This window comes from Sorex fumeus, unplaced genomic scaffold, assembly GCF_029834395.1.
Source record: "Sorex fumeus unplaced genomic scaffold, SorFum_2.1 ptg000003l, whole genome shotgun sequence".
Taxonomy (NCBI): Eukaryota; Metazoa; Chordata; class Mammalia; order Eulipotyphla; family Soricidae; genus Sorex; species Sorex fumeus.
This window is the reverse complement of record NW_026606060.1, coordinates 39,437,448-39,464,015: the sequence shown is the minus strand read 5'-3', so window position 1 is coordinate 39,464,015 and position 26,568 is coordinate 39,437,448. Positions and strand designations below refer to the sequence as shown.

The 26,568-nt window shown below is 38.5% G+C and overlaps 1 pseudogene; it reads left to right on the top strand.

Moving 5' to 3' along the window:
* LOC130028626 (uncharacterized) overlaps window positions 1–24,271 on the top strand; it is a 106,143-nt pseudogene extending 81,872 nt beyond the window's left edge.
* Window positions 24,272–26,568: the final 2,297 nt, after the last annotated feature.

The following is a 26,568-nucleotide window of genomic DNA, read 5'->3' as shown; positions in this document are numbered from 1 at the left end:
CCTGAAATTGATGTTGTTGGATACTAGTATAGCCACACCAGCTTTTTTGAGGGAGCTGTTTGCTTACAGGATTGTTTTCCATCCTTTAAGTCTGTGTTTGTTCTGACTGTTGAGATGAGTTTATTGTAGGTAGCAGAATGTTGAGTTCTGTCTTTGAATCCATTTTACCACTATGTGTCTCTTAATTGGTGAATTTAGACCATTGATATTGAGAGAGATTACTGTTATGGGGTTTTGTGTCATCTTTATGTTATGGTCTGTTGTGGTTGTAGGGTTTTTCTTGTCTTATAGTATCCCCTTTAGCCCTTGTTTTAGGTTTGGTTTTGAGTCTATGAAGTTCCTGAACTGCTGTTTATCTAGAAAATAGTGTACCGTTCCTTCAAGTTTGAGTGAGAGTTTAGCCGGATAGAGTATTCTTGGTTAAGCATTCATTTCAGTGAGTGTTTTCACTATATCCCACCATTGCCTTTGAGCTTGGAGGGTTTCCTCTGATAGGTCTGCTGTGAATCTAAGGGGTGCTTCTTTGTATGTGATTTCCTTCTTTGCCCTTGCTACTTGCAGTATTGTGTCTCTATCAGCAGTGTTGATCATTCTAACTATGATATATCCTGGAGTGTTTTTGTTAGGGTCTCTTTTAGCTGACACCCTTTAGGATCCTTGAATCTGGATGGCTGCATTGTCCAGATCTGGGAATTTTTCAGAAATGATTTGTTTAACCATGGCTTTTTCATTGGGATTGTTTCCGGAGCTTTTGGTACTCCAATGATTCTAATTTTGTTCCTCTTCGAATCATCTTCTAGGACTCTGATTCGCTCTAGAGCTATTTTGAGGTCCCTTGCCATTGTTTGTTGTTGTCTGTTGGCTTGGTGCAGCTGATCTTCCAGCTCACTGATTCTGTCTTCTGCTGTGGTCATTCTACTGTTGGGGGCACAGATTGAGTTTTTTTTTTATTTCATCTATGGAATCTTTTGTTCGTGACATTTCTGCTTTCATTTCTTCCTGTAATTTCTTGATTGTTTCTGTCATGTTACTGGATATCTGTCTGACTGTTTCATTGAATTCATTGAACATCTTCAGGACTTCATATCTGAATTCTTTCTCAGAGAAGTCCTTTAGGTGAGTAGCACCTACTGAGGCTTCTGGATTCTTCATTGTCATCCCTACGTGGTGGGGATTTGCATTGTTTCTTCCTGTTGTTGTTAAGGTATGGGAACTGAGATGTTACACTAGATTTCTTGGTATGACTAAACTATCAGCAGTCCCATGAGCATTGGCTGGCCCGGAATTAGGCCAAGCCCACTTCTTCAGAAGCCACGCCCTCTGCTGAAGAGGCCATGCCCCACGGGGACCTGGTGTGTGTGGGGGTACTAGCTGGGAGGGGAAGAAGACTGGCACAGTGTTGGAGACAAAGAGCAAGAGGCTCAGGGCTGCTGTTGTCCCAGTGTCTTAGAGGACGCCTGGGGCACTTCACAGAGAAAGCCAAGTCCCGGATTCGAATACTGGCGGGTTAACTGACCTGGGAGGGGAAAAAAACCAGCACAGCATTGGGGACGAAGAAGAAGAGTATCTTCACTTTTAACACATGTACACTGGCATGGGAAGCTCCATTGAGGACCTGATGGTACAAGCACAGAAGACCAAGGACAACATCATTGGATTGACCGAGACAAAAAGACATCGATCGCATCACGTCCTTTTCAAAACTGGAGAAGAACTGTTCCTCAGAACATGTGACAGCAGAGATGTAGGTGGTGTCGATGTCTTTGTCAACACAAACTTGGCCATGAGCATTGATTCATTTGAATGCCTAATAATCTGAATCAGACTATTATGCTTGAATACATGTGGCTCATTGTTGGCAGATTCTATCTTCATCGTCTATGCACCAGCATCCAACTACAAGGAAGAAGAAAGTGAGAAGTTCTACATGGAGCTGGAGAAGTTCTATAAAGAACATCACACCTTCTATAAGGTAATTGTTGTGATTTTAATGCCAAGATAGGACCCAGAAGGTCACCTGAAGAACTCCACATTGGGACCCATGGCCTAGAATAGAAGGAACAGGTGAGTGGCTGTCTGAGTTCATTATGTTGACCAAGACCATACATGGTAACTTGCAGTTCCAGAAGGCTGAATCTAAATATTGGACATGGGAGTCTCCCAGTGGACAGTTCCATAATGAAATTAATGACATCATATTCGATCAATGGTTTTGCCTGACCAGTGTCACTATTGTCCCAAAATTGCAAACAGGATCAGACCACTGTCTTTTTTGTGCAAAATTCTATTTCACAGAGTGTGGAGAAAGGGCTGCAAAGTTTAAGAAGAGAACTCCCAGAATGACCACCAACTGGGAGCTTCTTGGCACTATTGCAACAATATTGGAAGATGCTATCATTGACAACATCGACTAAGAATACAATCGACTAGTTCAGAATCTCCATGATTATGTGAAGAATGCTGAAAGAGAGAAAGTCACAAAAAGACACCTGTCTTCAGAAACTCTCAAGCTCATTCACCAACATGGTTTGGCATGAGCCTCAGGCAATCACAAGCTAACTCTGAGCTCGCAAAGCTGTGCAGAGAAATGATAAAGGAAGACCTCAAAGAGAGAAGAGTAGCAGTGTTGGCTGATGCAGCAGAAGCCAGGAAAAGTATTTTCAATGCCCGCCTGTCCTTCACCAACTATAAGACCAAGATGACTGCCCTCCAGTGTCCTGATGGATCTACCACATCTTCCAGAAGGGTAATGGAAAATGCTATCCGCCACTTCTACTTGGGACTCTTCAAAAACCATGTCTACCTGCCTACATACAAAATTTCACAGGATGGATAAGCTGTTCCCAATGTTCTCCCTTCCAAAATCCGACATGCCATTTCGTCGGTAAAGAAGTGAACAGCACCCATCCCAGACAAGGTCAGACCTGAACACCTGAAGAACCTGCCACGAGCACTCATGAATAAACTGGCTCAGCTCTTCACATGCTACCTGTCTGAATGCAAGGCTCCATGCGAATAGAAAACCAGCAGGACTATACTGTTGTACAAGAAGAAAGACATCCATGGCATCAGCAACTATCTACCCATCTGCCTGTTGTCCATCATCTACAAGTTATTCACTCGAGTCATCCTGAATTGGACTAGCAGAACATTGACAAAGGACAACCATGCGAGCAAGCCAGGTTCTGAAAAGGATTCAGCACAATCAATCATATCCACACAGTGACCAAGCTCATTGAGGTTTCTCGGGAGTTCAAGATGTGATGCTGCTCTATCTAACTTTCATTTATTTAAAGAAGGCCTTTGATTCTTTTGAGACTGAAGCATTCATCGAAGCCCTAGCCAAACAGGGTGTTCTAACTCAGGACATCAGGATCTTCCATGAGCTGTATTACATATTCACCACCAGGATCTCACCATTCTACAAGGATGTTATCATTAATGTAAAGAGGGATTCAACATTGTGATACCATTTCACTGAAACTCTTCAGTGCCACCCTCAAGAATGTCATGCGATGACTGGAATAGGAAGTAATGGGAGTGAAGATAGACGTTTGGCAACAACACCACCTCCACTTCACTGATAACATTGTTCTAATAACACCAAATATCAGCCAAGTGGCATGAATGCTGGCCGACTTCGACCGTAAGTGTGGAAAGGTCAGACTGCAGTTAAATCTCATGAAGACAATGTTCATGAGTAACTGACTAGTTCCTGACAATCCATTTGCTCTCAACGGAATGAATATTTCTGAATGCAGCAGTTATGCATACCTGGGTCGAGAACACAACATGACAAACAACCTGACACATGAGCTGCGCAGAAGGAAGAAAGCAGCGTGGAACTCCTTTAAGAGCATTGAAGAAGTTGTTAAGATGACAAAGAACCTCCAGCTCCTGCACACCTTTTCAAGTCCTTCATTCTTCCTGCACTAACGTATGCCTCAGAGACCTGGGCCCTACGAAAACAGGATGAGAATGTTATTCGGGTATCCCAAAGAAGAATCAAAAGAGTTATGCTTGGAGTATCACACTTCACTCAAGTAAGAGAAGGAATCCGGAGTTCTGACCTCTGTTGATGATCAAGAGTCAGGGACACTGTCTTGTTTGCCAAGATGTCAAAAATCATATGGGCCAGACTTGTAATGCGATTTAGAGATGACTAGAGCTGTTATAGACTGGATTCCATGGGATGTTAAAATAACGCATGTCCACCCACCTAAGAGATGGTCACACTTCTTTATCAAAACATTGAACAAACGGTTTGAGACTTTAAGTGTTCCTGGAGCAAGCTGATGCCACTGGGCTACACTAGCACGTGACAGGGACAAGTGGAGACGTTACTAGCACATGCTAGAGCAAAACTATGATCAACAGGATGACAAGTGAGACAACTGATTTCCCCCCCTTACAGTCCCTGGCAACTGCCATTTTACTTTGCATATATCTGTTCAGTTTCTTTAGATCCATATATAATTGAGGTCATACATTTTTTGTTTTCTGTTTAAATTGTTTCATTTATCATAATATACTCAATATCCATAATATTATCACAAATTGCAGTTTCCTTCTTTTGATAGCTGAATATATATCCTGTTATATATTTGTACATTATTATAAAGGATAATCCTCTTATAAAGACTCACTAAACTTGTCATTCAAGGTTACAACTAATGCTCTCAGAGATATAAAGTGCCTAATAACTCAGAATAGAAATAAATATTTGAAATCCAACTAAAGAAATCAAAGTAAAACTTTTGGGATTTCATTTTAGTAAAGCAAACCTTTACTAAACAAACCATTATAAAACCCAGTTAAAATATTCTATATGGGTGGATGGCAAGATATTACAAGGCCAAGCACTTTTTTTTCTTTTCTTTTCTTTTTTTCTTTTTTGGTCACACCAGGCAATGCTCAAGGGTTACTCCTGACTCATGCACTCAGGAATTACTCCTGTGGGTGATTGGGGACTATAATGGATGCTAGGAATAGAACTCTGGTCGGCCACATGTAAAACAAATGCCCTACCCACTGTGCTAATGCTCCAGCCCTGCTAAGGCACTTTTTGTATGTGATCCATCTGGTTGAATTCCCCAAAGACACACATAGTCCCCAGATACCACCAGAAAAGATACCTAAGCAAAGAGCCAGGGGGAAGCCCTCAGCACTGATCAATGCAGCCCATTCCCCATCAAACAAATTCTGCACTGAAGACATAACATATTTTTTGAAATAATAATGTAATATAAAATTTTGTCAATTAAATTACAAATAATGCATAAATGCATTTGGAATTTACTATGTTATATACATAATATTCAATAGCTTTCACTACAATGCAGTAAAATTAAAATTTTACTTTGTTCAAAATTTTAAGTACTTTTTAACATAGTTAAAGTCATCAAAAAAACCCACAGTTTTTATTGTTATTGCCATTTTAATAAAGATAATGTTACCCTCCCCCTCCAAAAAAATAATAATGGCCAAGGAGAGTCACAAAGGACTGGTGCTCATGATTTGCATGCTTGAGCACTAGTTTATATTTCTGGCACTTTATGGGTGCACATGGACTGCAAGGAGTGACCCTTGACCACTGCTGGGTGTGCCTCCTCCACACACACAAAAGATAAAAATATATCCCTAGGATAAAATGGTTAAACATATGCAAATCAACCACTTTAACCACTTTATCAATAAATGGAAAGATAAAAATTGCGTGGTAATATTACCAGAAACTAAGAAAGCATTTGACAACATTACCCATTTATGGTAAGAATTCTTAGTAAGATGGGGACATAAGGACTATGTTTTAGCATAGTAAAAGCCATATGCTATAAAGTCACAGATAATATTATATTTAATGATTGAAACTGAGAGCTTCATCTTTCAAATCAGCAATAAGATAAGGCTGTCCACTCTTACTATTTCCACTTAGTTTAGTGTTGCAGATCTTAGCCAGAGTAAGAAATAGGAGCAACAAGAAACGGTTTTTAGATTCTAGAGCAGAAAAGAAGTGAAAAGAAGGGTAGATGATATTATAATATAATGTAGATTATACGACATGTAGAGCATAAGAGACTCCATTAAACAGCTTTTAGTGACAATGGATTCAGGAGGTGATTGGTTATAAAGTCAATGTACAAATATCTGCTGTATGGTTTTATGCAAAGAATGAGTGAGAAGAAATAAAAAACAATTCTTATTTTTGTACTGTATACACAATTGTATTCAAAAGAACTAAATATTTAAAACATATTTAGCAGAAAAGGTAAACATATGTATATAATTATATATTCACATATACAAATAACATATATGTATATATATGTATAATGAAAACTGCAGGAAACTGTTAAAAGACATAGAACAAGATATTAAGTAAGTAGCTCTCTATCCTTCCATGGATGCAAATGGCAGAATTAAGGCAGAAAAAAATATCTATTTAATGAATGCAATATAAAGATTTAATGAAATCCCAAATAAAGTTCCAATGATATTTATAGAAAAAGAGGTTCAAAAAACATTGGATTCATCAGAAAGACCTCAGCACTGAATTAGGAATAGCACCCTTTCCCCAGTACTACTAGATTTAAACACCACATGTGTAAGGTAAGTGAAACTAGAATAAAAGTAATGCATAGGTCAATGAAATAGAAATGAAAGCCCAGAGATAAACAATTTATCAATATTTAATTTATGACAAAGGATTCAAGGGAGAAAGAAAAATAATGACAAAAGTGTATAATGAAGAAAAAAATTCTCTTCAACAAATGTTGTTGGGTAAAGTAGAGCTGCATATCAAAGAATAAAACTGACTACATATTACTCATATATACAAAATAAATTAAAAAATCGAATCAGGACCTGAATGTAAAACCTGAAACCTTAAACTACACAGAGGTAAAATACACTGTGGTAACAGCATTAGAGATATTGGAGGGAGCTGAACCCCAATAGCAAAGGAATGAGAGAAAAACTTGTTTAGCAAAATATAAATATATATATGAGCAGAAGACAGTCTGTAAAATATGAGAAGATATTTGCATATCATGTATAAAAAGGAGTAGTTATATTCAATATATACAAAGAATTCAACAAAAAAGGAAGTAACTGAAAAAATGGATAAAATATTTGAATAAAATGTTTATGCAAAGAAGGTATGCACATGATCAAAAGGCATCTAATACTACTTATCATCACTGATTATCACAGAATTGCAAATTAAAGGTATAATGTGACACCACCTCACACCCCTGAGAAGAGGTTATAACAAAAGGACAATAAATACTGGGGAACATATGGAGAAAAAAGAATCCTCATGCACTTTTGATAGAAATGTAAACAGGTCCAACCATTTTGGAAAACACTATGGAGTAGACTCCAGAGGTAAAAGATAAAGCTGTGATATGAATGAGCAATCCCACTTCTGAGTACCTAGGTAAAGAATATGAAAACATTAACATGAAAAGATTGTTATAGTCTGTGGAATATAAAGTAACAGAATAGGAGACTAATACCCAAGAATAGTCAAGATAAGTACCTGGAAATTCACTCCATGACTTGAAGGTGAGCCACATATGCTAGGAGAAATGGCAGCTCAGATAGAGAAGGGAGCACCAAGTAAAGGGTGTTGGGAGGATCCTCCCAGGATGGTAGATGCATGCTGAAAGTAGACTATAGACCAAACATGGTTGGCACTCAATTTGTCTTTTGCAAACCACAGCAACCAAAAGGAGAGAGAGAACAAAAGGGAATGCCCTGCCACAGAGGCAGGGTGGAATGAGGGGATGGGGGCGTGGGAGGGATACTGGGATCATTGGTGGTGGAGAATGGGCACTGGTGGAGGGATGAGTACTTGACAATTGTATAACTGAAACCCAAGCACAAAAATTTGTAAGTCTACAACTATACCTCATGGTACAGTAAATAAAAATTTTTTTAAAAAATTTAAAAGATGGGAAAAAATTAAAAAATAATCTCGTTCAGAAATTATTTTTAAATTATGACTATAATTCAAAATAGTTTGCATTAACATATTAAAAAATAAGAGAAATATCTGATGATTATCTCAATATTGGGCTGGAGCGATAGCACAGCGGTAGGGCGTTTGCCTTGCACGCAGCCAACATGGCCGACCCGAGTTCGATTCCTCCGCCCCTCTCGGAGAGCCCGGCAAGCTACCGAGAGTATCTCGCCCGCATGGCAGAGCCTGGCAAGCTCCCCGTGACGTATTTGATATGCCAAACACAGTAACAACAAAGTCTCCAATGGAGACGTTACTGGGCCCGCTCGAGCTCGAGCAAATCTCAATACTAAAACTAGTACAAGAAAGACCATTATTCATGTGTAATTTAATCTTTTAAAGCTATATCTGGTCTGGAGCGATAGCACAGCGGTAGGGCATTTGCCTTGCACGCAGCCAACATGGCCGACCCAAGTTCAATTCCTCCACCCCTCTCAGAGAGCCCGGCAAGCTACCGAGAGTATCTCGCCCGCACGGCAGGGCCTGGCAAGCTCCCCGTGATATATTCGATATGCCAGACACAGTAACAACAAAGTCTCCAATGGACGTTACTGGGCCCACTCAAGCAAAGCTATATCTAAATCTCTTTGGATTTTGCCATTTTGATTACTGTAAGAGTTGGCATTGTTCTGTTTAGATTTATTTTGCTTCATATAAAACTATACATAAATATAAGATGACACTTGAAATTTTCTGAAGAATGCATATTTAATGATCTTATTTCTATTTTCTCTATTAGATGGCCCACAGAGTTCTTTAAAGTTGAATTTTTAAACGGCTAATAAATTTGATGTTTTGACAACCTAAATTGACTTTTTTTGGGTTGAACATAAATTCTTTACTGAAATCTACTCTCTTAAAGCTGCTAAAGTATTTTGTAATTGCAGAGTAATTTCTGCTCAATGAAAAGTATTTGAAGGGGGTTTACTGAATAGTGTAAATATTTTATCCTATTTTAAACATGCTGTCTTCATTCCCTTTGCCTTTTCTTTGAAAATATTTTTAGAAGAAAGACACATCAAATAAGTTCTCTCTATTTGCAATTATTTTAGTTTTATTGAAGTTAAGTGCTGTAATATCATGGATCTTTGTGGCCAAAAATTTTATAATAAAATTTAGCTTTTTGGTTGATTATAGTTCCATTTCATACCATCACTGCCACTAAAAAAGGCAAACTCAGAAGCAACTACCTTATAATTCTGCTTTGTATGACCTGGTAGAGTTCTTACAAAGTCTATGTTAAGGCTTTATAGCATATACTTTGTTCTTACAAAGCTCTTACAAAGTATATGGCTGCATATACTTTGTGAGAAATGAACTCAGACTGTAACCCAGAGAATAGAAAGACACTATGGTCCAGAATCCACACAATTATAACTGATGCTTAGGTAAAGTTTTCAGGTTGCTTATTTGCTCCTTTGATAGCAATTTCAAGAAAAAAATCCAAAGTAAAAATCATCATGTTCCACATTTTCAACCCAACCAAATAAACCTTTGTAGCCTATCTTAGTTCAACTGTTTCTAATCACATTAGGCCTATGAAGAAGGCTGGCAAAAGAGTATTCATATTTTTCCAGAGAAAGTTACGGTTAAGTATACAATGCATAGAATTTACTTACTTACTAACACTCAGCAGTGTTCAGGACTTCCTCCTGGCTCTGTTCTCAGGGATCACTCCTGGTGGGGCTTCCATATGCATTGCTGGGGATCGACATGAAGTGAGTCACAGTCAAGGCAAGTGTCTATTCATAGTGCTATTGCTCTAACTCCTCCAATTTTTTAAATAACTAAGACAAGAACAGTGCAGTCTTCTGCCCCCGCGCCTGGGTGTTCCTTCCCGGGGCCCCTTGGAGGGGAGCGGGTTGAGCTTTCCTCCCCGCCCCGACCAGGGCTCCGGCAGCCGAAGACCTCCAGGACCAGCCACCACCATGCTGAGACCACTCTCCGCACACATGAAGGTACTGGCAGAGGGACAAAGCCTCACGGGTTCCAGGGCCGAGACCTCCAAGCCTACTCGGATTGGAGTCGAGCATCTTCCACCCAGATCCTCCAAATTCCAGTAGGCGGGGGTCACACCCACCACCTGGCCCCCTGGCGCCGTGTAATCCCATCAGCGGCCAAGACTCAGAGACTATAAAATCCAGATTCCGGAACCACGCGGCCGCAAATGCGGCCGCGCGACACCTTATCAGAACTTTTTTTATGACATCTTATTGTCTCATTCCTACTTTGGACAAACTTGCAGGTTATCGAATGTAGCCTGCCCACAGGGCAGAGTCTGGCAAACTCCCCGTGGCGTACCAAATATGCCAAATACCAGTAACAATGATGGGTCTCATTCTCCTAAAGAGCCTTGAATATAATCTCAGGGCTAGGATGAAAGAGACGTTACTGGGGCCTGCTCGAGGCAATCGACGAATAACAGGATGATGAAATGAAAAAATGAAAACTAAGAAGTCAATTTTCAATGTAATCCAAAACTTATAAAAACTTTGTATAAATCCATAAATAAATATCAAAAATATTAATATGGTTGAATGTAAAAATGAATTCTGATTGACAAAGAGAGAAGTTGGCCTTAAAGGACTTATTACAGGATTTGAATTCTGAAAGTTTGAATGTGTATTGTCTTATTTTAATTTTTTGTCACTGTTACTGTCCTCCCATTGTTCATAGATTTGCTCCAGAAAGCACAGTAACGCCTCCATTGTGAGACTTATTGTTACTGTGTTTGGCATATGAATATGTCACAGGTAGCTTGCCAGGCTTTGCTGTGAAGGCTACACACTCTCAGTGGCTTGCTGGGCTCTCTGACAGGGGCAGAGGACTCGAACCCGGATTATCTGGGCCGGTTGCGTGGAAGGCAAATGCCCTACCACTTTGCTATCACCCCAGTCCAAATTTTTTTATTTTATTTATTTGTTAAATTTATTTATTGAATTACCATGAGAAAAGATACAAAGCTTTGAGGTTTAAGTCTCAGTCATACAATGATCAAAAATCCTTCCCTTCACCAGTAATTATTTTTCACCACCAAGAACCCCAATATACCCACTCCCCACTCCTCCCAATGCCTGTGAGGCAGATGATTTCTACTTAACTCCCCTCTACTTTGATTACATTCATTATTTCGACAAAAGATGCACCATTATTGTTTGGAAATTTTCCTCAACAATCAGAACTGCTGAAAAGGCATTGTGAAATAATTTGCTGGTTTTAAAACCATATGATGTTGCCTGGCCGTGATAGCTGCCACATGATTTTGGATTTCTGATATTTTACTAATTAAGTCTGGAGGGATTTCTTCCAAGAGCCAGATAATTACAAGATTGGTTTCTCTGCGTCTGGTGCCATGGTCATGCTAGAGAGGCACTCGTGGGGGGCAACTCGTGGCCTCAGTAGGTTGTGAAAGATGAGCCGGTTCCGTCCCCATCCCATGAGGGGGCAGTTCCCCCATCATCGCCAGCTTATACCTGGCTTTCCAATAAGCTCTGAGGCGGTGGCCACCGTGCGGCTGGGGGTTTGGGAGTGGGGAGGTGGAAGAGACAGATACCCTTTTCCTCCTGGGGGGATGCATGGAGCCATAGTTTAATACATAGTCCATTAACATTTCTACCACAAGCTGCCAGGCTCTGGATTAGGGTTATTGAGATTCTGAATTTTGATTCTCTTATTTTTCAGAATCTCAATAACCTAAGCATTTGTTACAGATATATACAATTGATTAGATTCTCTTTATATTTTTATGTGGCATTCCCAATATCCCAAACTATAATCTAAAATATTACCAATGATCCTCATATATTCTTTTCTCCATGTTAAAGTAAAAAGTTTCTCAAGCTGGGGAAGAAATTTCTAGAAAAACTATTATCAATCCAAACCAGTGGTAGGTAGAATTTCTAGAATTCAATAAAGGAAGTCTTTCCCAAAATTAAGTTTGTTAATAAACATGTCTTACTAGTCACTGACTTTGGTTTCTGGGTAATAAAGTTAAAAATTCTGAGAGAGATGTGTGCAGAAAGTAGATAAAGGACCAAATATGACAACCTCTCAGTTTCTGTATAGCAAACCATAATACCCAAAAGTAGAAACAGAAAAGTAAATAAACTTAGACATTTTTAATAATTTCCTAATGTATATAGAAAGAAATTGTTTTCCTTTCCTATTTTCCCTAATTTTTGTAAGTTTCTGTTCATGTTTTAGACTTTCTCCTATGTACTGACAATTTCTCCATAAGAAATAATTAGGTCGCTGTGATCTCAAGTCATACTTATCTGAATAAAGACTTATCTGAACAAACTTAAAATTCTAAACCAATATGAAAGAAAAAGAGTTAAGGGCTGGTCCCCAGGGCTTCCTGTGGTGCATTGTCTGGACTCTATTACTAAAACACACATCATTATCTGGGGTTAGTCCTTCAAAGCCTTTGGGAGCTGCCATGACTTGTTCTTTCCCGGGGTTCTAATTGTGCAAATATTGGACTAACACTTTCTAAAAAATGATTGAATGGGGGGGGGGGGGAGCTTGGGCACATATCTGGCTGCACTCAGGGCTCAGTAATGGCTTTGTGCTCATGGATCACACCAGGTGGTGGTTGAGGACCACATGTGGTGCTAGGATCAAACCTGGATTTGGGCATGAGCCTGACCCACTGTACTATCACCATCACTCCTAGGTTAATAATTTTGTATCAAGTCATTGATCAGGAACGGCAAAGTATGCTCATTCTAACTAGCAATTCTTGAATACTCCTTCATTATATTCAGGCCTCAGATAAATTTTTGGCTAAGAGAAAATTGACAACAAAAAGAAGGTAAGGAAACATTTTGTGTTGAAATTGCCAAAAGGGGCCAGAGAGATATAGTACACTGATTAAGGCGCTTGCCCTGCACATGTATCTCTCTGACACTCTATCCTCTCGCACAGATAGGAATAATTCCTGAACATGTTGGAGAGAGAAAAGGAGACAGAGAGAGGGTGCGGGGGAAGAGAGAAAAGGAGAGAGGAGAGAGGAAAAAAGAGAGGGGAAGGAAGAAAGGGAAGAAGGAAGGAAGGAAGGAAGGAAGGAAGGAAGGAAGGAAGGAAGGAAGGAAGGAAGGAAGGAAGGAAGGAAGGAAGGAAGTTTTTCACATGTTATGTGTTATCACATGTTATGGGCTATCTAAAGATTACATGGAAGATGACAAAGGGTTGTGATCAAACCAAGGGTTTTGACATCATGCTGATAGGATTCATATTAAAATATGATCCTGAGCCTATCTATTTATGGGATCTTTAAAAGAGGCAGTCACCTCATTAACTGTGTGCTTTGCAACTGTTAAAATAAAGATACTTTATAGAATCTTTAAGATTATAAAAAATTACACTTATAAAGTTTTTGTTATATAGTAGTGACTCAACAATGACTACTATAATGATAATGAGGTGGAGAGAATCCAGGAAATACCTTGATGGCATAAAAGCTGTGCAATAAAGGAGTTATTTTCTTACCTTTACCTTTCTAATCAGCTAACATAAATGATATTCTCATCTTGCCAGTGATTCAGGCATATCTTGCCCCTCTGTCAGGTCACAGAAATGCTGTACCGAACAGGAAAGGATAGATAGGTGGATTAAATGTTCCTTACAGTAATGCTTCAAAAGAAATGCATATGTACATCCAGTGGATCCCAGAAAAAACCTAACACACAGTAAACTAAGAAGTAGAACCAAGCAAGACAGGAAGCAAATAGAGTAGAAATGCCATTTGCCTACAGAAAAGAGTAAATTTTATTTTTCTGAAGGCATCAGGGATGTGGAATTCACCAATGAGGATTCCATGGAACCCACAAGTCATCTGCTGTTAAAGTGCAAATGACCATATATAGGGAGCCAAGTATTTCAACCCATATGGATAATTACAGACAGCACCGAGAGAAAACTTTGAGTGAGGCAAAATCAAGAATTGGATAGATACAGGGTTCCAGACCACATAGAGAAGGAAAACAACCAGCTCCCCAAGGAAAAGAAAGTGCCTGCTTCCAGCAGACCAGCACTTTTATTTTTTACATGTTAACTTACAGTGAATTATTAGTTCTCATCTTATAGTGTACTCATTGATTCTCCATGACTAATTTTATTTAAAAACACAAATCTCTTTAGAAGTAAAGACAATAGCCCAAGTGATAGAACGAACACATGGCTGCTAGCATGTGTAAGGTTCTTAGTTTTTTCCTTAGCACCATATGCTCACACACACACACAACACACACACATGCACACACAAATACAAGTATACAAGTGCTGCTAGGTGCATCCACTATTTTAAAAATAGGTAAGAATATCTTTAAAAACAAACAAACAAACAAAAACAAAAAAACCTTCATTTGCCATGAATGAAACTTGATAGGGTTGACGATTTTTATAAACACTTTAAGAATGTATAGTCCAAACTACATTGATATCATATTAAAATATACTTAAAGAGTATTCTTCATTAAATATAATCCAATCTGGTTGTTCTTAGCTCTATTTTTCACATGAATTTGCTCCTGTGATCACACCACCACTTTTGTGAGTAGCTAGGGAAGTGTTATCAGACCCACTTTAAAGATGAGGGACTTAAACTTCTTGACATTCAAGTTAATTTCCTAAGTTTACAGAGTTTTAGATAGAACTGTGAGTAAAACCCAACGCAGCTGGGGCAAATAAAATCCCAAGATCTGTCCTCTTGATCACATGGCTTTCTGAAAAATACGTTTGTGACTAATATGATATTTATATTTGCTTCTGGCTTCAAAATTTTGCATTATAAAGTCCAATTTGGATTGAAATCAACTATATGTCTGGTCTGTGAAAAATCTTGTGGTATTTCTAAGAATCCAAGATCTATCTATATATAGTCTAAAAGAAAATCATTTATAACAAAAATGATGGATACTTTGCATGAGTTTGAATCTTTAAAATATTCATTTCACACAAAAATATTTTAGAGTTAGGGTCCATATATGTAACTAATATACCATAGAATATATAAATATCAATTTCTCTTTAAAATAAAATTGTTGCTGAAATTTAAACCCAGGCTCCACTTAAAGTTGTTTAACATTTATTGAAATAGCCACGCTCAGTAACATTTTGAAGATTACAACTTGTTTTGTTAAATATGTATACGTATGTGCATATATATTCAGAAAGTCTAAGAAATATAAGTGCAAAACTGTTTTCACATGTTATGTGTGAAAATGTTCTCCTTTTAGTTGATTGGTTATGAAAGATTTTGAAATCACAGACTCCCCATGCCTGCAGTTATATGCACATTTGTACATGGTAATTAGAGCCTCTGCTCAGTGCCCTCACCCCCAATATCATTTATTTATGTTGTTAGTCTTTGCAAGACTCGCAGAAGAGACTATGGTGCTGGCACATCGCCATTGCAGAGTTTGTATCTCTCCTTTCTAATGTTTTGAACTAACTTCCTTCAGGTTGTGGAATAGGATCTCAAAGGTTAGAGAGTTTCCTTGTGTGCCAGACCTGAGGATGATTGTGTGAAGAGGTCAATCCTAAGTGAGCATGTTGGGTGGTCTGGGAGGAGTTCACCATTTTATACAAAGGGTTATTGGTGTATGTCAGTAGGACAAGGTTTTCAACATCCCTCATCAATGCACTCTTTCTGAATTGCCTTTTAATGATGCAAATAGAATAATTGCTTTAAATGGCTTGTTGAATTTTTCAGCCAGGCGAGATATTAAGGATTTATGGAATGCCATTGCAATACTTATATGGAAACAGATACAGAGATGCAACATGTTGTAACCAAGGTCACATAACTAAGAGTGACAGCTGGAACCCAGAAACTAAGTTTGCTGACACTGTTTTAAAAACCACTAAGTTGCTTTAAACTCTGCCTTCCATGCAAGTCACATAAGTGATTTAACTGAGTGGGTCACTAAATTAAGCCATAGTTTTTACTGAATTGGGATAATAAAAACAAGTTCCTGTAACTAGGATTCATTTTTCAGTTGAGCTACAATGCTGATGAATAGACTCAAAACTGATCAAGCATTTTAAATTCAATTCTTTCTGGATTCTTTAGGCCAGGCTCTCATCTGGCTCAACCTCAAAATAAAATAAATAAATAAAGACCTAGAACATTTTATTTCTCAAAAATTCAATTAGGCATGCCATGTAAAGTGTATAGTTTGGGGTGATTATAGGAATTTTGCCATTATATCTTCTCAGCAAGAGATTATTTTATTATGTAGAATTGAAGTCATATAAATGAAAAACAGTATTTTACAAACACCAAGAAAGAGCAACTGCTGCAATGCAATTCATATGATAACATCGACTTCTCATAAATGCTGGGTTTTGCCTAATGCTTAATGTTATTTCAGACACCGAATAATGGAATCCGTGAAAGAAATAACTAGTACCACCTTAAAATTTCGCAAGCACATCTCAGAAGGAAAATATACCATTTAGTAGGCATACTTTCAGTCATCAGAAAAAAAATAAGAGCTTTCTTTCAGTTATAGTACAAAGAAATTTGTGTCAACCAGGATGGGAAATTGGATGTAACGATCAATATTATTTCTGTAGCTTGTGGCCTGATGCTTTAAAAGTCATAGAGTCTTATTATTCATGGCCACAGAAAGATAGAGGTGAATCAATCATGAAATTGGTTAAACAAGGACACATTTAAAAGCACATAAAATTGAAATTGACGCAAAGAGAAAAAGTTAGATCATCAGTGTGTTTAGCATAAAAATCTGCTCTGTCTATGTGCATCCTTCAGTTATAACCACATTGATTCTGTTTTTTTTTTTAAATCTGCTTTTTCCAGAAGCAAGTTTAATTCCCTCGTTTATGGCTTTCCTTTTAAGATTTCCATGTGACTTCTATTAGAATAGTTGGCTTTAAAACTTACTCTAATGAACAACCTACAGGTTTTTGTTTTTTTGAGTGCTTAAAGAATTAGGCTGTGAAGGACTGGAGTGATAGCACAGCAGGTAGGGCATTTGCCTTGCATCCGGCCTACCTGGATTCGATTCCCAGCATCCCATATGGTCCCCCGAGTACTGCCAGGAGTAATTCCTGAGTGCATGAGCCAGGAGTAACCCCTGTGTTTCGCCGGGTGTGAACCAAAAAGAAAAAAAATATTAGGCTGTGACAGTTGTCCATATATAGATTATTTAATATATTAATTAAACATTCAAGTGTGGCCTCTGGTTGGTTGGTTGAGACAATATCATTAAGGAGGCTCGAAAGTACCTTTAAGATTATAATTATCAGCTGAATTCTTTAGGATTCTGATAATTTATAAATTATCAGATTTATAAATAAGATTGTGCTGTAAAAAAATATTAATTCGAAAATGTTAATTTTTTAAATTGTCCTTAAAATACTACCAAACAGGACTGGAGAAATAATACAGGACTAATGGCTTCATATGCAGCCAACTCCCAGAACCACAGGTACCCAGAGCACTGTAAGGAGTAATTCCTGAGCACAGAATTCTAGCATTGCCACATCTGACCCCAGAGAAAGAAAAAATGCCTATAACAAGAAATGAAACATTACTAAACACATTAAAGTTCTTTATGCTGAGTAAAATAGTCTGTCAAAGTGGAAATGGTATCATCCTTATAGTATTCTAATCGTTAAGTGTATTCTCATTTAATATATATTTCCAAATTTTCAAGAAAATATGATTATGCATCTAAAATGTTAGCTGATGGTTATCATCCTTCAAATCTCTACAATATAAGTGAATATTGAGGCAAAATCAGTTATGACTCTCAGTCTCTTTTAACAAACTATTATCAGACATCATGACAAAATTTCACAACATTGTTGAATACTTATCCTGGAGTTACACAAATTAAAAAACAGTGTAACTCTCATAAATATTTTTGAAAAGTTCTCTGAAGACCTCTGCATTAGTATCACCTAAAATACTTGTTTACTATTGGCCGTAACCTCAAGATCTACAGAATCAGAGGGCTCTCTAAAATTTGAAAACCAACCACTGATATTCTAACTGTGTTTGTTTTGATCTCTCAATTCTCAATCTCCTCAAGATCATATTCTTCCTTCAGTACATTCACTTTCTATGGTAATTCCTGACAGAAGGAGTGGTGTTTTGTCTTTGTGATGTTCTTGAACTTAGTATAGTATCTGACACACCATCAACCTTTAAGAACCCGTTTGTTGAGTAAATGATTAAGTATAATGGAGAATTTCAGCATGAATAAAATGTAACTTGATGATAATCCAACACCTCTGTCACTGTTACTATCCTTCTGTTGTTCATCGATTTGCTCAAGCTGGTCCAGTAATGTCTCCATTGTGAGACTTGTTGTTACTGTGTTTGGCATATCTAATATGTCACAGGTAGCTTGCCAGGCTTTGCCATGCGGGCGAGATACTCATGGTACCTTGCTGGGCTCTCCAAGAGAGGCGGAGGAACTGAATCTGGGTTGGCCAGGTCGGCTGCATGCAAGGCAAATGCCCACCGCTGTGCTATCACTCCGGCCACCACCCCTAGTCACAGAAAAAAGGGTATATTTGGTGGAGAATGTGCTCGCATGGGCTGTTCAGTGGGTTCTATAGGCTGTTCTTAACAGTTCTCAGCTAATGGATATAAAGGGTTAAATATGAGGACCTGGAGATGCAGTGTTCTTCAGACCCTGTGATGCTAAGGACCACTCAAGCCATTCCAGTACTGATCAGGTTCTCTAAGGCTACATCCAGCCATACTTCGGGGAACATGTGATGCAAAGGATCAAACCTGGGTGAGGAGAATTCAGGGCATGCACCTTAGCCTCTGTACTCTTTTTGCAGCTCCAAAAGTGATTTTAAATTAGAAGCAACTTCTTTCTTCTTTCCCTCCACTCATTACCACTCACTGGGCAACAGTGACCTTTGGTCTTCAATTTTCTAATCCACCATCTTTATTGTTGTTGCCTCTTGACTTGGTGCAGCTAATCTTCCAACTCACTGATTCTGTCTTCAACTGCAGTCATCCTATTGTTGAGGGCACAAACTGAGTTTTTTATTTCATCTATGGAATCTTTTATTTGTGACGTTTCTGCTCTCATTTCTTCCCATAATTTGTGAATTTTTTCTGTCATGTTACTATCTATCTGACTGTTTCACTGAGTTCACTGAACATCTTCATGACTTCATATCTGAATTCTTTCTCAGAGAGGTCCTTTATGTGATTAGCACCTAGTGAGGCTTCTGGACTCTTTTCATCGTCGTCCCCAAGCAGTGGGGATTTGTGTTGTTTCTTCATGTCGGTGTGTAGGTATAGGGACTAGGTTTCTTGGTATGGGTAAATTACCTGCGGCCGCATGATCATTGGCCTGCTGAAAATTAGGCCATGCCCACTACTACAGAGGCCACGCCCACTACTCCATAAGCCACGCCCACTCCTGAAGAGGCCACTCCCCCATGGAAACCTGGAGTGTGGGCAGGGGTAAAGGCTGGGTGGCAGAGAAGACCAGCACAGCTTTGGGGGAGGAAGAGGAAGAGGCAGAGGCTCAGGGCTGCTTTTATCCCAGCATCCGAGAGGACGCCTGGGCGGCTTGCAGGGAGAAATCCAGGTCCCGGGTTCTAATACCGGTGAATAAACTGACCTGGGTGGCGGAGAAGACCAGCACAGCTTGGGGGATGAAGAAGAAGAACTCTAATCCACCATCTTTAAAACAAAACAAAAAAATAACCTCAGCAGAGATATTAAAATTGTCTACCACTCTATAAACATTCAAGTCAATTTTTTTTTTCCCAATTCAGATTGAGAACCAAAAAGAAAAAATACTGTATTCTGTGCATTGAGATTAGGCATGCTCTTGAGAGGAATTTTTAAAAATACAAGATAAGAGAAGCTCACTGCAGGAGTGTGGTTGACTTAAGAGTTAAGAGAAATAGAAGGAACACAGACATTAGTAACCTTGCATAATTTTTTGAGGTTAAATCTGAAAGGTAAAGGTAAAGGCCCTCCCGTCGTTCATCGATTTGCGTGAGCGGGCCCAGTAACGTCTCCATTGGAGATTTTGTTGTTACTGTGTTTGGCATATCGAATACATCACGGGTGGCTTGCCAGGCTCTGCCGTGCGGGCGAGATACTTTCGGTAGCTTGCCGGGCTCTCCAAGAGGGGCGGAGGAATCAAACTCAGGTTGGCCATGTTGGCTGCGTGCAAGGCAAACGCCCTACCGCTGTGCTAGAAAAATGTAGTTAAAACGAGTTTAAAAGTACTCCATGGTTGGAAGCCTGCCTTGTAAGCTGGGGGAGAAGGCAGCTGGCATAGAGAAGGGCTCATGAAGTCAATGATGATGGGAAGAATGGCTCAGGATGGGAGACGTGTGCTGAAAGTAGATAAAGGACCAAACATCGTGACCTCTCATTATCTACATTGCAAACCACAATACCCATAAGTAGAGAGAGAGCAAGAGTGAAATTGTCTTCCACAGAAGCGGGGCGGGGGAGGGGTGGGATGCAGCGGGGAGGGATACTGGGAACATTGACGGTGGAAAATGTGCACTGGTAGAGGGATGGGTGTTCAATCATTGTATGACTAAAACTCAAAGATGAAAGTTCTGTAACTGTATCTCACAGTGATTCAATAAAAATAAATAAATCACAAATTACTTGTGAGTGAACAAGTCTCAAATGAGCTGAGAAAACACGTCTTGAAACATTCTTCTGGTGCAGGATAGAATTGGGCTTTTAATAGTAGACTTAAAGTAAAATGTACACATCTTAATTTTTAATGATGTACAACTGGAGCTTACATAATATTATTATTTAATGTTACTTCTACTACAAATAAATAAAAGATAACATTAAAAATAAATTAAAACCTTGGTAGAACCTAAAGGGGAGTAAGAACCTTATTGACTTGAATAGAGAGCACAATTTACTGAAAAATACCACCATTACAATGAGAGGGATAGATCTAGGAAAAGGATCACCAGGCCGTTAACCTTACATCTATCTCACAAACCACCCTTCTGCAAATAGAAAGAGGCAAAATGAAGGAGTTGCCTAAGACATTTCTTCATTTAAATGATACATTTAGTAATAATGCTCCAGTCTCAGAAGGCGTTAGACCATGACTGTCCTGAAATCAGGGATGATGCATCTTTACCTTTGTACCCTCCCACTCCTAAAAGAGCGCTTTCTCATGATAAAAGCAATAGAAAATTTGGTGAAAGAATATTGAGTAAAATACAAAAAAAACTCACAAGGCAAAGAAATAATTGGGGTGCGTTGTTTGCAAGTAATAAGGTTTCAAGTAAATGTGTTTATCTTCCATGATTAAATTTTTTTCTTATGGTTATTGTCCTAATATCATAGACCTATATTAAAAGTTCCTCTGCTTGGACCAGAGGACATGGTGTAGTGGTTGAGTGACCATCTGGCATGCTTGAGTATGGAACCTGTCAACCACCTCTTATCTCAAGTGTGACCTGCAGTACTGCAACCAACTGTGTGACTCCCACACGTCACAACAATGCCAACCACAAAGGAAAGCAAAAACATAAGTGTTTTCAAAATTGATAGAATGACAAAACAAGGGAGTAGTCAATATCAATTAATGACATACTCTTGGTCTTGGATTCTAAAAAGTACCAGCAAATGGTTAGGCAGAGTAATGATCAGACTGGAGTGAGTGGATAGAAAGACATGAGTAGAGGGTTATGTGTACTTTGGGGTTGATGTATGATGTAATTTTGTACTTAAACTTATACATTATTATAAAATTATACATTACTATAAACTTAAGCATGAACTATAAACTTAAACTATAACCACATTACCTAAATTATAATTTTAAAATTGGATATAAAGTTGAAAACAGACCGGAGTGATGGGCACTTGTCTTGAACATGGCAGGTTTGATTCTCATCATCCCATATGGTCCCTGATCACCTCCACGAGTGATCCCTGAGTGCATAACCAGGAGTAATCCCTCAGCATCACCAGGTGTGGTTCAAAAACAAAACAAGACAAGCTGAAAAAAAAAAAAAGAAAATGTAAAAGTACCTATGTTTATGCAAAGACTCGGTGGGAAAGAAGTAGACATGGATAAGCTGGTCACTGAAAAGACAGATGAAACCTAAATTGATTCTTAAGAATTATATAGCAATCAGAAATGTATCTTTAACTAAGCATGTGAGATTAAATATTAGTCCAGGGGTTGGAGAGATAGCAGAGCAGGTAAGGTGATTTCCTTGTGTGCTGCCTCCCCAGGCCTGATCTCATATGGTGCATGGAACATTACCAGGAGTAATTCCTTAATGCAAAGCCAGAAGTAATCCCTAAGAATCGCCAAATATGGCCCAAGAACAAAATAAAAAATTAGGTTGGGGCTGGAGACATAATACAGAAGTTAAAACACCTGCCTTGCACATGGTCAACCCCAGCTCTATTCCTTGTACTGCATATGGTTCCCAAGCACAGCCAAGGAATGATCCTTGAGCACAGAGTCAGAATTCAGTCCTGAGCAAAGATGAATATGGCAAAAAAATAAAAAATAACATTGGACTAAAGGAGATGTGTACATGATTAAGTGGACTCAGAGATTAAAGGGAGGTTTCACAATATGACTTCTAGAAAATTCCTCCTTCATCAAAATGAAGTAGGCAGGAAAGCAGAGATATATGTATGAAGTCAGGTAAGGGAACTTGACAAAGAGCTTCAGGAAGTAATAAAGAAAATTAAGTGATTATCATCAGTCTTTTACCAGACCCAAAGAGCAAATTTTGACCCATTTGGGAGATGCAGGAATAGAGATGTGCTAAAACTATAAGGATAAGCCCACCTGAGGCAAGGACAGAATTCAGCATCCCGCAAAAATAAGTTAAAAAATAAAAACACTAAAATCCAAAGAATTCTGAGCTGCAACAATTCCTTAACTTCTCATAGCCTTTTAGGCAATTGGGAGAGAAACTGTATGTAAGCCCTTCCCCAAAGCAGACGGGGGTCTCCCTCCTGTCTACAGAAGTCTGCATTCTCTCTTGAGTGGGTTTCCTTATTTCTCTCCCCGTTGAATAAAGTGCCTTTGCTTCACTATATGTCTTCTCCTGAAATATTTTTCTGCCAGTAGAGGGAATGAATTTGTTTAATCTGGGTGGAAATCAAAGCTGACTTTCTTTCCTCTGAAGAGTAAAATCCCTCCTCCAGTCTGAGAACCTATGGGTCCTGAAACCTTGGGGCATAGAGATCAGTTCCCCAGATGTGTAGAACTGTGGGTCTCGGGTACAGCTTGACGGCTGCCTCGTCAACCTTGTGGCACCTTAGTGTCCACACCTCGCATGTGCTCCTGTTTATGCAGATTTTTTCTAATTCTAAGCCCCGCTCTACCCCTGTACTTCACTTGTTAGGACATGGTGGGTCAAGCAGGGGGGAAATAGCTATTTCTCTGTTGCACTAGAGCCTTCCACAAAGGTTCGATCTCCCTGGCTCTCCATTCTCCCCACCAGCAATACCACTAGTTAACACCACCCAGGCAGAGCTAGTATCAGGTAACCTGTGTAGCATTATTCAATGCTTTCTGAAACTCTTAAGAATTTTATTTTTAAACTTGCGCTTTGAAATTTAGACTCCATAAATCAGTGGAGAACACACCTAGACAGAGAAGCTATGCACACCCAATAAGGGCAGTTACCACTCCCTGCCACCCCGCATGCATATAGTAATTGCGATGCCATATAAGCATTGAATTCTGGTGATCCTGTGTTGGGGAAAGTTCAGCAAAACTGAAAGCAAACACAGGGCAACATTGAAAGCTGAGGAATCTGCTTTTCATAAAGTTGGCACTTAAAGGCTTGGAAGAAACCCCTGTCCTTTAAGAAGCTGAAGTCAAAGCCAAAGCACTGAAGATCAAGTAAGCAGCTTTGAATGGAGTCTGCAGTCCCACACACCTTAAAGATCACATCTTCCTTGCCCATGACAATGGTGCTTAGAAGTAGCCCAAATATCCTTCAGAAGAATGCCTTCAGGAGGAAAGCGCTTGACCATTATATCCTCATCAAATTTCCTCTGACCTGTGTCAGTATGAAGAAGACAGATGACAGCACACTGTGTTCACTATATCAACTGTCTCAAAGGCACCAGATTACACAAACTTGAAGAAGGTCTATGACATTGACATAGCCAAGGTCAATATAGGGATCAGGCAGGGAGAGAAAAAGGCATGTGTTCAACTGGCTCTGGACTATGATGCACTAGATGCTGCCAACAAAATTGAGATTATCTAAACAGTTCAAATGGCGAATGCTAAATACACATTTTTAATTGAATTACCATGAGATGCAGTTTAAAAAAAGCTTTCATGCTTGAGTCTCAGTCATAAAATGATTGAACATCCATCTCTCCACCAGAGCACATTTTCTACCACCAATGTCACCAGCATCCTTCTAGTCACCCCCACCTGATCCCACAAACTGCCTTTTCCTTTTATACTCTCTACTTTGGGGCACTATGGTTTGCAATACAAATACTGAGAGACCATCATGTTTGGTCCTTAGTCTACTTTCAGCACACATCTCCCATCTCGAGTGATCTCTCCAGCCATCATTGACTTAGTGGTCCCTTCTCTTTCCCAACTGCCTTCTCCTCCAGCACACGAGGCAGACTTCCAACGATGGAGTAATCTTCCTGTCCTTTGTCTTTACTATCTTGGGTGTTAGTCTAATACTATATTATTTTATATTTCACAAATTAGTGCAGTCATTCTATGCCTGGCCCTCTCTTTCTGACTCATTTCACTTAGCATGATACTCTCCATGTCCATCCACTTATAGAGAAATTTCATTTTTTACTTTAAAGCAATACAGTAGGAAAATCAAGCTGAGTAATCCAGAGTGCCTGACAGCCTGATCCAGAAGATGTTTTGAATAGAACAAAAAGGCAATGGGATTTTAAGAACTATTAGCAATTTTGTGATCCTAAAGTTTTGTACTCCTTGTTCCCTCACATCTGCCAAACACTTTCACTGAAAATAATGAATGTGTAAGGAAAGTGAAAGATAAAGCAATTAATAGTTCCTTTTTATCTCAGTTCTTCCTTACTATTAATAAGCTGAAGGCATAGAATATTAGTATAATGTTACATATCAAGAATTATAACTGCTACAAGGTAGCATTTCCCTTTTCCTAATAAGCATAAAATACATATGTATATACTAACTAGAAAATATGGCTTTCCCACTCCAGTAGTTCTACATATGCTTACACATTTGCATTTGAAACTGACAGCATCAACATGAGAAAAAAAATATTAATTTAAATTTTCTTGAATAGAATTATCAGAAGTTCTCAGAAGTCTGAAGGAAAAAGATTTTCTGTTAATAACAATAACGACATTTTTCTCCTTTGCATTTTCATTTTGCACTGTGTCCCATATTTTCTATAGCTAGTCTTTCTCTCAGGCAAGTATTCCAAGGTTCATCACATTAGAAAATGCTGGAAAGGGAACTATGCCTCCAGTATTACGTTATTTTCTTCCAAGTCATAGATCGATCAAAGGAATTATTTCTTTGTTGAAATGAGCTGATTTGGACTTTTATGAACATTAGTTTCTCTATATATTCAGTGGAATAGCAATGTACATGGAAGTTGAGAGGGATAGATATAACTCAGGTCAGGTGTCTACTACATAGCAAAATATCGTATATCATAGCTATCAACATCACTATAGCTAAGTGTTCTGTTATTTTTAGGATCCACAAACTATTGTGTGAATGGCTGGCTAAAACTTTTGTAAAATGATTTGATTACCTTCTACAGTCTAAAATTCCACTAACAATCCATACTGGCTATTTCAACTTTTCTTTTTATAGAACTTATAAGAAAAAGTGTAATACAAATCCAGAGCACTCCGTATATAACAGATACAAGCCACAGCTACAAAAACCGTGAATGCCTATTGGGTGAGGAAAAGGAGAGGCTCTTTCTGAAGTAAAAAGGCACACCAGAATGAGAACAGAGAGGGCAGAACAAAATAAACTCCACATTTTTAGAAACTACAACCTAGATTTGGGATCATCAAATAACTTGAACCAATCATCTTACAACTTACGAGCTTCAATTTCATATAAAAGAATTGCTTTGAAAATGCCTTCAAAATATTAGATTAAAAATATCAATCTCTTATCAGATGTTTTACTATTTTGAAGATACAAAATAAATGAGGAACAATCACTACCCTTAAGGAGTTTCCAGTTTAAACAGAAGGATTGGCTCAATATATCTCCGTTTATTCTTACTTTTATAGGAGAAAGAATGAATACTATAGAAATAATAAAGACTGTGTTACAAATACATTTTTAAATGCTACATCTCTTCATATTATTATGTGTGACTTTTTCACCTTTGAACGTTTTTGTTTTGCCATTATTGATATCAAGGACTACATATTTTTTATAATACTCTGTGTCATACACTGTGCCAGAAACTTTCATGCATATCTCATTCTCATATTCATGTAAATATTGCTAGAATGAAAACATGTGCCAATAGAAACTAAGGACTTACGTAAGGTCATGAAGTAAATG